Below are 18,954 nucleotides of genomic sequence, written 5' to 3'. Positions count from 1 at the left end.
AATAGGTTATGTCTTCATATCAAACTTCATTTTTCTCAATTTTAACATCACATTATTAGTAAGAGACAGATATTATTAGAGGGTTATCTGAAAAGACTTTGGTTTCATTAAAGATATAAATTTAATTTTGGTTTCATTAATAATATCAGAGTCATTATCATGATCATCGGTATTTCTTTTTCAGGATTATCTCTTCACTATCATATTTTATATATTTATAATGAGTTTTCAAATAAAACTAAATCATATAATATTTTATATATTTATTTTATTTTTATATATAAAAAATATATTTAAATATAAAATTGTTCGTGTATTAAATTGAAATATGAAGGAAATTTTTTATATTCTTGAAATTAATTACTTAATCATGGTCATATGTTCATATCTTATTTTATTTTATTTATATATTTTGAGATAAATTAGTTGAAACAACTGGTTACAAGTGACATTTCTTGTGTATATTTATTTATTTTAAAATATAAAAGGATGATGAGCTTGAAATGTGTGTGGATATTAGTTAACATTAATATTGATTGTGCGCTTGTGGTGATAAGCATAACATCCTTATTTTAGTAATCTATATTATTTATTTTATTTTTACTTTAACAACAAGATTTAAAAAATCTTACATTTTAATAATGTTTCGTATTTTATCTATATATAATTTGAGCATTGAATAATAAATCAAATAGTTTTTAAATAATATTGTAACTAAGTAAAATAAAAATAATAGCGAAAATAAGTGATAAAAAATAATAATAGAATTAATTCAATATATATATATATATATATATTTATATGTTAATTGTTGAAAAATAATAATAATTAAATGAACCTTCTAATCTTAAATATAAGAAATAATAAAGAATAAGAAAGAAAAAAAGATAAGGAGATAGATGAGGTAAGATGACATAAGACTACATTTAACGCACATGTAATGATTATTTGAAACTTTAACTTGTAAATATGTATATGTGATAGGAAGGTGCAAAAGAAAGAAGAGAAATTAAGTTACATAGAAAAAAAGAAAAGATGAAGAAGAGATAAGGCTCATAATAACTTTAACTTGGACTAGGTAGATAATAACACATGCATGACTTATAAATGGATGAATGAGAAGAATGATCAATCCTACTTAATTATTTCTTTAAATTAATCTCCAGTTAAGTATCGATTCTATTTATTTTCATTTCATTTATCTCTAATTACGCATTGTGTAAAATCTAGGAAAAATAATTAGAATACAAAAAAATTCATGAAAAAAATTAATGGCTTAGGATTGTTGATTTATTTAAATTATTTAATTTAATGAATTATGAAATATGAGACAATTATTTTGGTTATTTAAGTAATTGTTTGATTTATTTTAATTATTGAATTTAATTATGACACATGGAAAAATTAATTTATTGATTAGAGTTGTTGTTTTATTTATTTAATTAATTATAGCATGAGAAATATATGTGTTTATCATGCATACATAAACATATCAAATAACATCTCATAAGATTTCAAAGTAAGCAATTTAAAGTTGTATGGTACCAGGGCCAGAAATCCCCGCCCAACGAAATTCTAACAAAGAAACCCCTGGAAGAATTCGCCTAAAGCTAGCCAAACGGCATCCAGTGCCAGCTTCGACGCATAGTGTGACACCCCAACTAGAATTCGGTGCTACTAGATGTTCTTTACTTGTCTAATGTATCATTTACTTAAGGAAAAATTTATTTGTATTCAATTAATAAATACCAAACAAAAAAATAATAATAATACATCACTCGAATGTATCATCTGTTAGACATACATGATATTTATGCGAATAAAATGTTAACATACATATAAGTGTTTGTAACAGATGTTTGTTTATATTTTTACAACCAACTAAAGGTACTTTTAGTTTGAAATACATCACAAACAAGTTACACCATATCAGTTGTAGCTTTAACATAATCCAAGGTTACAAGAAAAGTTAGGCTAAACAATCTCATTGTTACATGTTAGGTCTCCAATTTCTTCCTCTGAAAAATAAAGAAAGTAAGGGTGAGTCTTTCCCTTAACTCCAAAACTTCATCATAACATTTCAAAGTATGGTCATTTGAATAAACTTTCAATTGAATGAAACATTTTCACAAAAGTTTAAATCTCCATAATGTCATAACTAACCATGCCAAAAATATCAAAATCAAATTAATCAATAAAATAATCATTTCCGTATGTTTTAAATTTAGGATATCAAAATCCTCATTATCAATCTTTTAATAATCATATTTGTATAATTCCGAGTTTCAACTCATCAGTATATTCATCTCATATTCTTTCTTTATATACTTTGGGTCCCAAACACTGCCATTAGATTTTTTTTCCGAATCATAATGGTCTTACGCCAATATGGATAGTGCCAGCAGGCTAAACGTTCTCACGGATACAACGTGTACGTTATTCCACCTTCCTGGTCTTAAAGTATAGTCAAGAAGACGGTCAAGAATAGAGTGTGAGGCCTGTGAATTTTCGAATACCCGGCTAATTGTATACGTCAATCCAGGGTATCTATATCACCACCCTCGATTCTATCAGACCTTTCTCTGGACTCTATACCCAGTGTATCTCTGTACTATCCATACAGTCCTTTTTATTCTTTATTTCTTACTTTAATTTATAATCATCCTTTCGCATTATCTTTATAATTGTTGAGACTTTCACAAAATTTTGGTAGCATAACAACTGCGTTTTTAATTTGTCACAATTTTCAAAATAGTAAAAACAACCAAGTTAAAAAGAATTTAAAATTAACAACCAAGCATAAATCATTCTTTCACAATAACTTTACAGAAAATTAATCAAAACAGTAATCATAATTAAAACATAACTTTCGTATAAAATTTTATAAGTAAAATAGCAAACTTGTTTTATTTATAACTTTTTGTGTAAAACTCCAAATAAGATGATTCTTGAACCTAACCCTAAGTTTTCATACTCAAGGAATCCATTTTTCAACTCAAAATTTCAAGATAATGTATAAAAATTTCAGAATCAAGAGGATAGATTGTATACTTAAAGAAAACTTGCTAAGATAAAGACTCAGAGATTTGAGATAGACCCCCCATACCTTGAAGATGCTAAATATACTCTAAGATGAAAATGAAGACCTCAAGATTCTGGATTTCCCTCTCCAACTTCAATTTTTTTCACAAGAGTTTATACCTTTCCTTCTCTATTGTTTTGGATGTTGTGAAGAAGATGTGTAAAGTGAAGTCCTATTTATAGGAAAAATCTTGGACAAAGGGATAAGGATGTATTGATGGTAAATTTATGAGATTCCTTAGTGAGGATAAATTTATTTTGACCATAGAGAGAAGCTTGGTCGAAATTCCCATTGTAGGAGACTTCATGGTAGTTGCAAGAAGACTTGTTGACTTTCTAGAAGACTTGTTTTCACTCCAAAGTGTAAAATTCATATCTCTTAAGACACAACTCTATTTGTAAATCCCAACGGTGAAACTAAATACCTATGTCTCTAGAACCGGTCGAACAAATTGGAGCTCAATCCAACGGTTGATAAAACTGGAATCAAATTTTTACTAAAATAACCCAAAACAGGACGTAACTGACACTAGTCCAAACTGTAAAACTTATCTTTCTCACCACAGAGATCTAAATACAAATCCAAACGGTCAAACTTTAGTTCTATGTCTTAATAACTCTGTATAAAAATTTCATCTTGATCCAACGGCTAACGAAGCGGGAATAAAATATTTACCAAGGTAACTCAGAACTAGACAGCAGCTGGAGACCTTACGTTTACACTAAAGTGCGGAAGTAACTGCTCCTTGCATACACCTCCAATTTAAAATCTCACCATTCATATTGAAGAACTATATTTTAAGAATGCTCTATAAAAATGTCAACCTAATCCAATGGTTAATGAAGTCTTAATCAATATTTTACTTACACAACTCAAAATAAGAAGTAGTTAGCACCCAAAAGATAACATCTTTTACATTGTATAAAGCCCTTTGTCAATTTACTTATGAAATCATAAAATTACTTCATACTATATATTTAAACAAGAAAATTAAATATAATTAATATAAAATAGAGGGTGTTACACAAAGCGATCCTAGTGTGCATCTAACGAGAACACCACTGGCACCCATCGATCCTAGGTGGAAGCCGACAACACTGAGTTAGTGAACTCTCTGATAACCTAGCAAGGAGAATGCTTGTCCAACGATAACCAAACCAAAGAACACATTCCTTATGTGACACCTAACAATATTAGTTGTCCCTGACAGTGTATCAGAACTCTAAATTTGCTCTTTGAGCTTTGATTGATTAATTTGGCACCTCTTGAATTAATCTTCACTTAGTAAACATCGTACTACTTAGAAATTTTGAATCTTTAACTCAACTGGAACCATATTACTAAATTAAATAATCTCATAGAGGCATTCCTAACCATAACTAGATCACACATTTCATGCTTCTCATAACTCAATTGCATAACTCATTAACACTTAACAAATTCAACAATTGTACATATCAAAGCAAACAATACTTCAACTCAAGGTTTACTACATCAAAATTTACAACCACCAATTAGAACAAAAAAGCAATATATAAAAGCTAAAATTAGTTTCTCTCACCTTGTTTGACAACTTAAAAAATTTTAACTACACCTACTACACTAAAACACTATAGTCCACAAGATACTCTATCTACACATACAAACATGATAAGGATGATCAAACCACATCATTATGATCACTTATCAGTAGAGACTCATATAGATGATTCTAATGACACATGTAGGAAGAGAAGACCCACAAACGAATGAAAAAACATATGGGACCAATAAAAGAGTAGAAAAACTACGTACTCAAACGGAAGAACAAATCAGTTGGTTGGAAAGATCTAGCCGAGTGAATCACTCATATCGTCTTGAATCTTCAAACAAATGAACATGGGGTGAGAAAGTATAAAGAGAAGACATAAAAATCTAGAAAAATGATTTCTAGATTGTGTGTTTTAAGGTAATGAAACTCATTTATAAAACTTTCTATTATACTTAAGTGTTTTAATACTAAAATAACCCAGATTCACTATTTTAAAGACTATCAATTCTAAAATATCATTTTCAAGGTCTTTACAATTACTAATTTTTCAATTTAAAAATTTAATAAACTCATAAGATAATTATGAAATATTTGTCTTTAAAAGTTTTATAATATTTTAGGGTAAAATAAATCAACTCGATTGTAGTAAAGTACGAGATTTAAAATATAAAAAAGTTGAAAAAAAAACTGTAATGAGATCATGAAAAAACAATACAGTGAAACATAGAAACATAAAAGTTCAATAAAATTATCTTAAAGTTTTAAAAATTTGAATGAATATATCAATGAAGTAATTAGTAAAAGAAGTGAGTTTTGAAGCACTTTTAAGAACATTATTGTGACACAAAATGTGAAATATTATTAATCATCTAAAGTTCAAATAATTATGTAAGCATTGCAATGTAAATAAGATATGATAAAGTATCCTAGTTTAATGTGTAAAACATTCACTTCTCAATATCCAGACAGAATGAGAATCAATAAATATATTTGTTTAAATTATTTCTTTTAATTAATCTTGTATCGTTTTTATTTATTTATTTTATTTTATTTATAGTTATGTGCAACTCTTAATTATTTTTATTTCATTTATTTTCAATTATGTACAGATCCAGAAAAAATAATTAAAATACAAAAAATTTATGAAAAAAATTAATAACTTAAGATTGTTAACTTATTTAATTTATTTGTTTTAATGAATTATGAAATATAAGATAATTATTTTAATAATTTAAGTAATTTTTAATTTATTTTAATTATTTAATTTAATTATGGTAGATGGAAAAATTAATTTATTGATTAGAATTGTTATGTGTTAATTATAGCATGAGGAATATATTATAAATTTGTAGTGTGTATATTATTAGGAGAAAGTATATGTTTGACGATGAGAGTGCATGTTTTGGAAAGCTGCTTGTCTAAGGAGGAGTTGAATTAAGGGTAGAGACGGCGGTGAGGGAAAAGCCTATAGGTTGCTGTGTAAGATATTCTTGAGGGTTTCCTTGTGAATTGGACCATAGTGTTTTTCTTACTTGCATCTTAAAAGTCTAGTTTGCATAATTTAATTCTTGTTAAAATTATAATAAAAGAAAACAAATTGTTAAAATTATAATAAAAGAAAACAAAGAGAGAAATAAAACTAAAATAAAGTAAGAAAAATGTAGAGTTTATTCAATTGAAACTAACTTAAATGCAACTATGCCACGAATGCAATACTAAGTGCAGAATATGATATGGAATCTAATGGGAATGAGTTTAATCTAAAATAGAATGAGGAAATGCATAACTGAATGGTTTATATGCATGAACAAAATAATGAACCTATTGATGTGGGGATGAGATACATAAGACTAAAAGTTATGAGAATGCAGAGTTAAATGAATTAGTACAGATTTTATTCAATGCATGATATGGAATCCAGTAAGCTCATTTCCACAGTTTTGCATTTAAAACTGGCAGCAGAGAAAAGACAATGCCTAAAAGCCTGATGCTAATTATGTAAATCAGATTTTTTGTACTACAATCAAAGGGACATGTGCAATTCTAACTTGTCTAGGATGCTATGTGAGAATGAGCAATGCATTCTAAACACGTAAGCATGCCTCTAACAGCATGATCAAGGCCTATATGCATATGCAGAATGCAGTTCAACATGGTTCAGCCTGCAGCACTATTGGTTATTCAGCCAACTTGATTCAGTGCAGTGCTTACAACCAATTACGTGCATTGAAGCTAAACTCTAGTCTATGACAGCAAAATCAGTGCAGGACAGTGGCATAACAACATTTAATAGCATTAGAGCAATTTATGACAACAACAACAATTATTGGTCCAATTCCCATCAGATTGAATGGAATCACAAATTATAGTAGAAGAATATGGGTGCAAATGAAGTGCTAACTTAGATTGACTAGTTATGCATATGAAGGAGTCATATGTGAAAGTATGATCCTAAACCTGTTGTGGACTAGAATGAAACAGATGCAATTCAAAACTATGAACATGAAAGCATGCGTGAAATGATGATACTCTACTCTGTAGCACCCATGAGTTATGCAAGGTAGAAAAAAACTGAATTGACAAAATGCAAGAAAAAAAACAAAATGTGACTGAAATATATAAAGTGCATGAAAATAATTATTCTTAAAACAGAAAATTCAGACCAGAATGATAAACAGTCACTGCAAAATTGGAAACAAATTTGGGTCATAAGAAGAAATCACAAATACAAACTGGCTAAACTTGGAACAGTTGCAGTGACCGAACATAAATTCATCTACACTCGAGAAGATCTCTCGATAATTTGTGCCCATTTTGGGGTCACATGGTTTCCCAGATGAAACAATGAGTTGGGCAGATTTATAATTCATGATCAAGCGCTGATTCAAGACCAAAACACTGAAACATAAATTAAAAACAATAACACATAACCATGACTGAATAAAAACCCTAAAAGCAGTAATGAAACTTTAAATGAATCAAAACTTCAAGGCTGAAAAGCATAAAATGAAATTAAGCTTAAACAAGCACAACTCAGAAACTAAAGATTAAACTCAAAGCTAGACTGCAAAGTGCATTTCATTAAAGACTTGAAAGACAAACAATCGAGAGTTCTAAGAATTAGATTGGTCTAAAGAATCTCACTCAGAACAACCCCGACCACTTTGTGCTCGTGGTTGATCCAAGTAGAGCTATACCTTGCACATTGGAGGAGACCTACTCCCGCTGGCCACTTTGTGCTGTCAGAATATGAGAAACCTCCTGTATATGAGAAACCTCCTATACAGTGACTCTCTCGCGCACCAGAAAATGCAAAACCTAGTTCTCTCAAAAACATTGTGAATCCTCGTACAAAACCCTCGTTCTTTCCATTTTATACCAAAGAAAAATCCCCAAAGCAAAACCTGACCCAACTCTCTCCTTTTTCCTCACAAACAAATCGAACCCGAAGGCCACACAACGCGCCTTTGACCCAGTGTTATTAATATCAGAGAACGGAAAATAGCGGTGGCCTCCAAAAACCTTTATAAAGTTATAAAAAAACCATAACAGGTTATGACAGAAATATTGCGGTACACAAAATGTAATACCACCACATATAATTTTAATGAAAAGTAATGATATGATGTCTCTTTTCAATTTTTAGAATCTTTAGTTGATCCTAAAATCTTTTGAATGGCATTGGTCACTTGTAATTTCATAGCAAAACTGGAATCTAGATATATCACTGATAGATTTGTCAAATTGGATGACAATGTTTCCAACACTGATCACTTCTATGAGATATTCTGGAAGTATCATGATCATTGGCTATTATTATTGTTGAAAATAGGTATATTTTCTTCAAAATAATTATAGTCAAAGTAGAGAAATAGAAAAAAAGATAATAAAAAAAAGACTTGGCGACGGCAAATGGTGGCTGACGGCGGCGGTGAAGGCCGGAGGTGGCAACCAGCGGTGAGGACTGGCAGCGACAGTAGCTGACGGCAGTAGAGAGTAGTAGTAATACCCTGATGAAGAAAGGATTGCTCTTTTATTTTTAAAGAAAAGGAAAGAAAACTTTATGGGGTAAAAAAAGCTTTACTGCTATGGCTGCAGTAACTTAAATAACTTAAGTAAATTAAGTAAAAGAAGAAGACTGAGTAGAAGAATGAGAGAGGTCCGTAGGTTCGTTTAAATAAAAAATTTAGTGGGCCAAGCCCAATTTGCTAAAGACTAAAATACTACAGAGATTAAATTAGGGTTTCAAGTCATCTCTCTCACCGTCGCCGTTGCAGACCACTATCATTTTGCACATTTCTTCTCTTCTCTTCTGTTCAAGATCTTGATTTTTGTTTTTCCATTTGATTTTTTCGTCACAACCGCTATGCCACCGTCATCCGTTATGCCAAAAGCGGCTGCCATGGAAAACCTGATTCGTCGCCGCCTTGTTATGGCGGTAGGCTGGGAAACCGATACCGATTTTCGCCATGGTGTCGCCATGGCCGAAATTTAATAACACTGCTTTGACCTAGGCTGGATCCTTCCTGCATGTGCACCATCAAGTCAATCTTCACTCTCCTCTTTATGGTCTCGCAACCTCGTGCCTCCATCACACGTAGCTTGCCCTCTTCTTGCAAACCATTGTGTGGCCTTCGTCACACACCAACTTTTCCTCTTCTCGAAGCATGTTCAACAACTCTGTAATTCCATTCAAGAAAGGTTAGCTATGTCACAATGAGCTATGTTTCCAATTGGGCCCGTAACACATAAGTGAAACCATGTGTTTTGACCACCAACAATCAAGTTGACCAGGGGCAACTTTGCGATAAAAGAGAATTTAGATCAAGGGGTTAAATCCAATTCAGGACAATTATAGGATTTCTTGGCAAAGCTTCTTTATTAAAAGAGAAGACTTAATTTGCAACAAAAGGCTATTAATTAAAAGAAACCTTTTTACCATAATTTATTGAAAACTAAATTTTCATAAGAAATTAACAAAAACTAGTTAACTAAAGACAAACTAATATTTATTTAAACTAAAAAGAAAGTTTTAGAAAGGAAAAATAATGAAAAATGGAATGTTGACGCACCTAGAACATTCCCCTCCTAGGTGGGGGAAACAAAAATGAACAAAAGAAAAAACAATTAAAGGAAAAAAAGGCATGAAAGATGTTGAATTGTCATCACTATAAATAAACATCCAAAGAGTCATCATAATAAGAAATTATAATAAGCAAAAAACACACAATTACCTTATAAACACGAGCAATACTATTTTTTTCCATAAAACTAGGCATTTGCTTACAATTCTGAGAGATAGAAGTTTGATCCTCATTAGTTTGAATGAACAACTGCCCATAAATGCATTTACCACGTTGCTAAAAAGAATAAAAGATTAATAAAATAATTTGAACAAATTCAGACAAAAAGTGAATAACACAAAAATTATTAGAGGAGAAAGAGACATGAAAGATGTTGAATTGTTATCCCTATAAATAAACATCGAGTCTTTTCTAACGAGTCAAAATGAATCCGTCATCATAATAAAAGAAACGAGCACTACTATTCTTTTTCATCAAACTAGATCTTTGATCACAATTTTGAGGGATAAAAGTTTGATCCTCATTAGCTTAAACAGTTTTTGGTAAAGACAATAACTCTCCAGAATTACATTTACCAAATTGTACAAAAGAATCAATAACTTATACACTAAATTGAAGACAAATTCAGAAAAAGAATGAAAAACACAAAATTATTAAAGGAAAAAGATGCATGAAAGATGTTGGATTGTCATCCGTATAAATAAACATTCAGTGTTTTCCAAAGAATCAAAAGGAATCCGTCATTATAATAAGAAAAAAAACACAAATACCTCAAACATTAGTACTATTCTTTTCCATCAAACTAGGCCTTTGGTCACAATTCTGAAAAACAGAAGTTTGATCCTCATTAGCTTGAATGGTTATTGGTAAAGATAACAACTCCACGGAAATGCAATTCGCGGACTACAAAAAATAATCAATTGAAACACTAATCTGAAGACAAATTCAAAAAAAGAATGAACAACACAATATTATTCTTTTGCAAAGGAGAAATGAAAGATGTTGGATTGTCATCCATATAAATAAACATCTAATCTTTTGCAAAGAGACAAAAGAAATCAGTCATCATAATAAGAAAAAAATACACAATTACCTCATCAACACCAGTAGTATTATTCTTTACTATCAAACTAGGCATTTGGTCACAATTATGAGAGATAAAATTGACAACTAGCTAAATTTTATCCATCAAAATTGTAACTAAAGGTCTAGTTCGATGAAAACAAATAGTATTACTCGTCTTTGAGGTAATTGTATTTTTTTTTTCTTACTATGATGATCGATTCCTTTTGACTCTCTGAAAAAAACTAGATGTTTATTTATAGCGATAACAATTCAACATCTTTCGTGTCTCTTACTATTTTAATAATTTGTGTTGTTCATTCTTTTTCTGTATTTGTGTTCAAATTAGTGTATAAGTTATTGATTATTTTTTGAAGTGCATTTCCGTGGAGTTGCTATCTTTACCAATAATCATTTAAGCTAATTAGAATCAAACTTCTGTTTTTCAGAATTGTGACCAAAGGCCTAGTTTGATGGAAAAGAATAGTATTACTCATGTTTGAGGTATTTGTGTTTTTTTTTTCTTATTATGATAACTGATTCCTTTTGATTCTTTGGAAAACACTAAATGTTTATTTATACGAATGACAATCCAACATCTTTCATGCATCTTTCTCCTTTAATAATTTGTGTTTCTCATTCTTTATTCTTTTTTCTGACTTTGTCTTCAATGTAGTATATAAGTTATGGATTCTTTTTTGCAATCTGGTAAATGCAATTTATGATAGTTATTGTTTTTACCAAAAATTGTTTATGCTAATGAGGATCAAACTTTTATACCTCAGAATTGTGATCAAAGACCTAATTTTATGGAAAATAATAGTAGTGCTCGTTTTTTTAAGGTAAGTGTGTGTTTTTTTTATTATAATTTCTTATTATAATGACTGATTCATTTTCCCTCTTTGGAAAAAAACTAGATGTTTATTTATAAGCATGACAAAACAACATCTTTCATGCCTCTTTCTCCTTTAATAATTTTTGTTTTTGTGTTATTTTTTCTTTTTCTAAATTTGTCTTCAAATTAGTATATCTTATTAATTCCTTTTTGCAATCTAGTAAGTGCAATTCTTGGCACTTGTTGTCTTTACCAAAATCGTTCAAGTTAAATAAGATCACACTTCTATCTTTTAGAATTGGGACCAAAGACATAGTTTGGTGGAAAAGAATAGTACTACTAGTGTTTATGAGGTACTTGTGGATTTTTTGTTATTATAATGACTGATTCTTTTTTACTCTCTGCAAAAGACAGAATGTTTATTTATAGGGATGACAATCCAACATCTTTTATGTCTATTCCTCCTTTAATAATTATTGTGTTGTTCTTTTTTTTTTTCTGAATTTATCTTCAAATTAGTGTATCAGTTATTGATTTTTTTTGCAGTTTGCGAGGTGCATTTGTGTGGAGTTGTTGTCTTTACCAACAACCATTCAAGCTAATAAGGATCAAACTTCTACCCCTCAAAATTGTGTTTATGAGTACTACTCGTGTTTACGAGGTAATTGTGTATTTTGTTTCTTATTAAGATGATTGTTTCTCTTGACTATTTGGAAAAGATTGGATGTTTATCTATACAAATGACAATTCAACATCTTTCATGCTTTTCTCCTTTAATAATTTTTGTGTTGTACATGCATTTTCTAAATTTGTCTTCAAAGATTGGATGTTTATCTATACAAATGACAATTCAACATCTTTCATGCTTTTCTCCTTTAATAATTTTTGTGTTGTACATGCATTTTCTAAATTTGTCTTCAAATTAGTGTATCTGTTATTGATTCTTTTCCGTAGTCTGCAAAGTGTATTTTTGAAAAATATGGATTATATCTACACATATAATTCGTAGGTAATAGGTAATTTAATGTTATCTACGAATTACCTACGAAAATAATTTTATAGGTAATCTGCTGATAGGTAAATTTATCTACGAAATATGTGTTCGTAGATAATTTATCTACGAAATTTATCTATGAACACAATTCGTGAAAAAAGTATAAGAATTACCTAGGAAGGATTTCATAGGTAAATTAAATATAAAAAATATAAAAAAATAAAACATTCTAGAATCTCTACAAATATATATATATATATATATATATATATGAACACAATTCGTGAAAAAAGTATTTGAATTACCTACGAAAGATTTCATAGGTAACTTAAATATAAAATAAAAATAAAACATTCTAGAATCTCTACAACTATATATATATATATATATATATATATATATATATATATATATATAATGTTCACTTAAATTCACTTAAATGCTGCATAATTTGAACCTCCCTCTTCATATCCTCTTATCGTCTCTTCTCACAAGCTTCCTCTTTAAAATGGATTTGTAGGCATATTGTAAACCAGTTGAATTTTCGGTGCAGAGATAAGTCACCCCAAGTTGGCCTCTCCCCAATTTTTTCCAATGTGTGCAATGCTGCTTAACATATCCTTAAATGGCTTCCTAGTGATTGTGTAAGCCCTTTGAACTTGAAAAGTGATTGGAGCAAAGCGTGAAAAAGGAATGAACCTAGATGATAATTTATGGAAAAATATTCAATGAAGTATGAAGAGAGAGAAAAAGCCAAAGCTTGATGCAGAAAAATCAAAATCTATTTTTTTATAGATGGAGAGGAATGTAGAATGAGTCTGAACTCTGAACAAAAAAAATAAAGTTATTACCAAGTCAACTGCAAAATTTGGACTTTTAATGTGTTAAAGTAAGAATGGTTGTAACTATTTTACGACCAAAACATGGTTAGAGACCAAGAGCGAGTCCATAGAAGAGAAACTTCCTAACATGGACCTATGATTTAAAGACCGAATCAGAGAATCAGAGATGTATCCAATACCACATTATTGCTATTGAATGAGTACACTCGTACATAATATGGGATTGAGAACTGGACACTAAGTATCTTCTGTATAAGCCACATAAGTCCAATTGAAACACCATATCATGAGAAAGTGAAACCAAAAACTTAATCTTAAATTTTGACTAAAATTGTTTAAGGATTGAATGAATTTGCAGCTATCAATTATCACTCACACCAATGGCTTTTTTGAAGTTTTTGGGTCTGCAGGAGGATCTTCAAAAGAATAAACCTCAACTAACATCACATATAAGGTGACTCCACAAGACCATACATGTGTAATCTATAACTTCCAATGAAAACTTATAAGTAGAAAATAAAGCAGCAAGAACCAAATGGACTTGTAGTCTTCCTGACACTTTTCCCTTGGGTGGAATGAAATCTTTCGATCCAACGAAATCATAAGGCCATCTTCTCAAATCTTTGGATAACTAATTGAAATCATAAGGCCATCTTTCTAGTCATGGACGAGAATAAAAGGGTTCTCCAAATCCTAACAAAATCAAAATTCCTAGCATCAAACACCACAAAACTAAAATCTGCACTTTTGCTAAAAAAACCAAAAATATATAAAAACAAGTCCTAATTATCAAACTAAATATAAATTTAACTTCTACATACCTTATAATTTACACCCAGTAAAATATATATAAATCATCACAACACAATTTTACTTATAACGTCGAAGCTGCATTTTCATTGCCAACACCAAAAACTACTAAAATTAATTCTACACTACCAAACCCAACAACTCCACACTTTCACCATTACCCAAAACCAAATATATTACAATAATTTAAAAGCCATAATACGCCATCAGAACCAAAACCTATACAGAAAACCCATCAGAACCAAAAGCCACAATATTTTAACTTTGATATACATAATATATATAATAACGCCAAAACCACCATGACGTATATATATGAAAAAAATTAGAATTGTGCAAATTATTATACATGTATATATATTTATGAACAACAGCTACGCTCCTAGGTTTCAATATAATATATGTAATCATTCAGCCCTTAATAAAAAGAAAAGAGCATACACCATTTAATCTTCAAACCCTCGTACCAGCTAACTACACTAAGACACTCTAAGCAGAATAATTTTTCACCATTTTATTTAGTATATTACCTTGGACGACATTAACTATTTGTTTCTAATATTATCGTATATATATATTCAAATGTTTCGTTAACGTAAATGGGAATAGTATATAACATTATGATCTGATAATAACAATATTACAGTAAAAAATATAAAGATTTATTTATGACATCATATAATATTAAAGAAAAGATTTACCTCTTACTCCTCTTTATCCTCCCTCGTGCTTTCACATCTTGCCAGCTAGGGCAAAGCAGTATATTGCTGCGGCACATCAGCCCAAGCATTCACATCGCTACTCCAATTGCTTGCATTATCATTCCCTAGGCCACCACTATTGGTAGTAGTAGCTGTAAGAGGAGTCACCGAGGCATAAGAATTCCCAAAGAACCACTCAGTGGACGGGTGTGTGTGTCCCCACATGGACCGTGTTCTTTTCTAGAGTTCTCAACTGGGAAAATCCCTGCCTTTGAAACCTTAACATTTTGAAACAAATTGTGCAGTCCCATCAAGCATGACTTCTACAATTTGAATGAGAGCACCACGACCTGTGAGTGCGGCAATAGATAATATTGCAGCTTCATCACAAAACTGGCTTCTATATTGATTTTCTCCTATTAATAAAAAAACATCTATGACTCTTCTAATCAACACAAAACTTCATACACTCCATTAAAAATTAGACCTAAAGGGAGTATTTGGAAATTGGATATCAGTGGGGAAGTCAGGCGAGAGCACCACACTGCCACTGCTCGCAGATAAGCTAATCACACAACAAACACTTCACAACAATAACAACAACCTCACTGATAAAATAATGAACTTCCACCACTACAACAACTAGATTAGGAATTCAGCCAAATTAAATACTCATAAAAAGTAAACAATGTCAATTCTATCAAAAAAAGAATTCAATTCCCCTATGAACAAGGAAAAGTCGGAAAGGCAAGAGCAAACCAAGTATGGTATTCCTAAACTATAACAATCAATTTGCATTGCATTTGAGTTCAATAATTACCTACCAACACAAATGAACAAACAGAAAAGGAATTGGGGAGGTGTTGGATAAGAACAAGAATATGGTACCGTGAAAGAGAGAAAACAAGCTGTGAGGCACCACACTATCGTGCTTAGTCTTCACCACCACCATTGTCCCTTCCTCCAGCACCACCTTGTACAAAGTCCCTTCCCCCAACATCTTGGTCGAAGCCCTCAACCAATCCTCCAAATCGAAACTTATATCCCCCTTCAAAGAACACAAGTTTGTTTCTTTCCGCCTCCGTTGAAACCCCGGTGATGTCCTTCTTCGACGACGACGTCCCCGCCTCCACCATCAATGCACGTGCCTCCGCAACAAGCTTTGGCGGTTTTGCTGACGACATAGCAGCAAGGCCACGATGAGACCTGATCCGACAACGATTGCGACAATGGCGCCCGTGAAGAGCTTCTTGGACTTCTTATGCGTCGTGACGGAGGTTGAATTGGAGGAGGGAGACGGAGCCGGAGCCAGGATGAAAGGGATTTGATAGGTGAAGTTGGAGGAGAGATCCAAGCAAATGAATCGGGTGAGTAGAGTGAGACTCGGAGGGAACTCATCGGAAAATTGGTTCTTCAGTAGGTAGAGGTTGCAGAGGAAGGTGATGTTTAAGAAATCGGCACGGATCTCGACTGTGAGAGCGTTCGAGCGGAGAACGAGGATTTGTAGGGTTTGGCCTTGGAGAGATCGAAAGAGGAGGAATAAAACCTAAACCTAAATAGCATTACTTTTAATTAAAACAATTATATAATTTTTGCATATGAATTTTGTTTAGGTAGTAATATATTTTTATACTAATTTTTATAATAATTATTTTCTATTATTACTTTTATAGATAATCATTTGTATAAAAAAAATTCTTCAAAGTCTGTTATAATTATCTATGAAATTTTCAAATGCAATAGTTTTTGGGTTACCCATGAATATTAACACTATTTATGAAACTCTTTTGTAGATAAAAAATCATTTATGAAAAAAATTTGTAAATAATTTTGCATAGATAATACACAATTTCTTTTAGTGGGTTGTTGTCTTTACCTACAATCATTAAGTAAATGAGGATACAATTTTTCTTCTTCATAATTGTGATCAAATGCCTAGTTTAATGGGAAAAGAATAATATTGTTTGTGTTTATGAGGTTATTTTCTTATTATAACTAGTAGACTGTGTCGTGCATTTGCACGAGTTGTATTTTTTTATTTGTATATTAAAATAATAAAGTAGTGAAAATATTATGTAATGAAATATCAGAAAAATTAGGTAATATTGTTATAAATTTTGTTATTAAAGCAATGAAGTACTAATGCAATAATAATTTAAGTTTTGAATATAATAAATAGAATTGATACCACAATACACAATACAGTGTACAGTTATCCATGACCCATGCGTGTACCAACATTTTTTTTTGTTTTTTTATACAAATAATTTTAAAATAATAATATAATTGTTATTATATTTATTTAACCATTAAAAATAATAATATTAATATTAATATAAATTACCAATTATAAAAAATTTAAAAGATTAAAAATCTATTTACCAAAAGGATTTAGTATAACAATGTTTTTTATAATTAAAAAAAAAGCACTTATAATAATAACACAATAGTAATAATACTAATAAAAATAATAATGATATCAATAATAACAAACTAATGATAATAATCAATAATAATAATAATGTTAACTATAATAATCTATAATTATATATAAAGATATACATCAACAACAAAATAAATAAAAATGATAAATAATTGAAATATGATCTCATAGTAAATAAAATTAAGATGTGTGTTTAACTATAATAACAATAATAATAATAATAATATCATTATAATAATATACCGTAGTGATAATAATAATATAATAACTACATCTATAAAGAGATACACAATTTTTGTTTCCTCTTTTGATTTTACAATTTTATCCTCTTACTTATTATTTGTTAAATTTAAATAATTATTCATAATAAAAAAATATTTGTTAGTTTTCTCATTTTACTAATTTTAGGAACTATGTTTTTAATTCAAATAATTACACGGATATAAAGATAAAATGAACAACAAAACAAATAAAAAATACAAGTTATTGAAATATGATCATGTAATAAATAAATGTAAACTGTGTGTTTAACTATAATAATAATAACAAAAACAACAAAAATAATAATTAATAATAATGTATTTGGTGTCCCTTTTTGTTTTCTTAATTTTATCCTCTTAATTATTATATTTTAAAATTAAATAATTATTTATAATAATAAAAAAATTAGTTTTATTATATTAATAATTTACTGTAATTATTATTTTATTTGAAATAAATGTTCAAATGTAAAGATAAGTGAAAAAAACAAATAAAAAAGATAAATGATTGGAACATGACTCCAACATAATAAGTAAAAGTAAAATGTGTATCTAATCATAATAATAAAAATAAAAATAGTAATAACTATTATAATAATTATAGTTCTTAATAATAATAATAATAATATAACAATAAAAATAATTATAGTTCTTATTAATAATAATAATAATAGTATAATAATAAAAACAATTATAATTATTAATAATGATAATAATACTTATAATTGGTAGTAATAATGATCATAACAATAATAGGTTATAATAATAATTACAATTATAGTTACAATTGATAATAATGATAATAATAATAATAATAATAATATTAAAATAAAATAATAAATATCATGAAAATTATGTTATATTATTGTAAATGTTAATATTAAAGTAATGACGTTGTAATTGCAGTTAATTAATTTTACAAAATAATTACAGTAGTCTACGACCCGTGCATGTAAGCACGATTTGTTTTATTTTTTATTTTTATTTCAATTTTTTTAGAATAATAATATAATTGTTATTATATTTATTTACCATTAAAAATACTAATAATAATATAAATATAAATTATAAATTGTAAAATTTTTAAAAGATTAAAAATCTATTTAGCAAAAGTATTTAGTATAATAACGTTTTTTATAATTAGAAAAAGTATTTATACTAATAACACCACTATGAATAATAATAATAATAATAATAATAATAATAATAATAATAATAATAATAATAATAATAATAATAATAATAATAATAATAATAAAAATAATGATACAAATAATAACAAACGAATGATGATGATGATAATAATAATA

General features: G+C 29.1%; 1 long non-coding RNA gene across 6 annotated transcripts; it reads right to left on the bottom strand.

Moving 5' to 3' along the window:
* Positions 1 to 1,908: 1,908 nt before the first annotated feature.
* On the bottom strand, positions 1,909 to 16,496 carry LOC114166821 (uncharacterized). Of its 6 annotated transcripts, none has more exons than XR_003600024.2 (7): positions 15,830 to 16,496; positions 14,942 to 15,357; positions 13,807 to 14,123; positions 8,877 to 13,287; positions 7,811 to 8,623; positions 3,107 to 4,944; positions 1,909 to 2,018 (listed from the first exon to the last, which is right to left on the bottom strand). It is a non-coding gene; the product is annotated as an uncharacterized LOC114166821 (long non-coding RNA). The 6 variants fall into 6 exon arrangements; XR_014985341.1 differs by having other exon boundaries at positions 14,942 to 15,291; XR_014985342.1 differs by having other exon boundaries at positions 4,877 to 4,944; positions 14,942 to 15,291.
* Positions 16,497 to 18,954: the final 2,458 nt, after the last annotated feature.

Source organism: Vigna unguiculata, chromosome 10 (genome assembly GCF_037176805.1).
Source record: "Vigna unguiculata cultivar grain cowpea cultivar isolate G323 ecotype 2 chromosome 10, ASM3717680v1, whole genome shotgun sequence".
In the NCBI taxonomy this organism is placed as follows: domain Eukaryota; kingdom Viridiplantae; phylum Streptophyta; class Magnoliopsida; order Fabales; family Fabaceae; genus Vigna; species Vigna unguiculata.
This window is presented reverse-complemented; position numbering and strand designations above follow the sequence as displayed.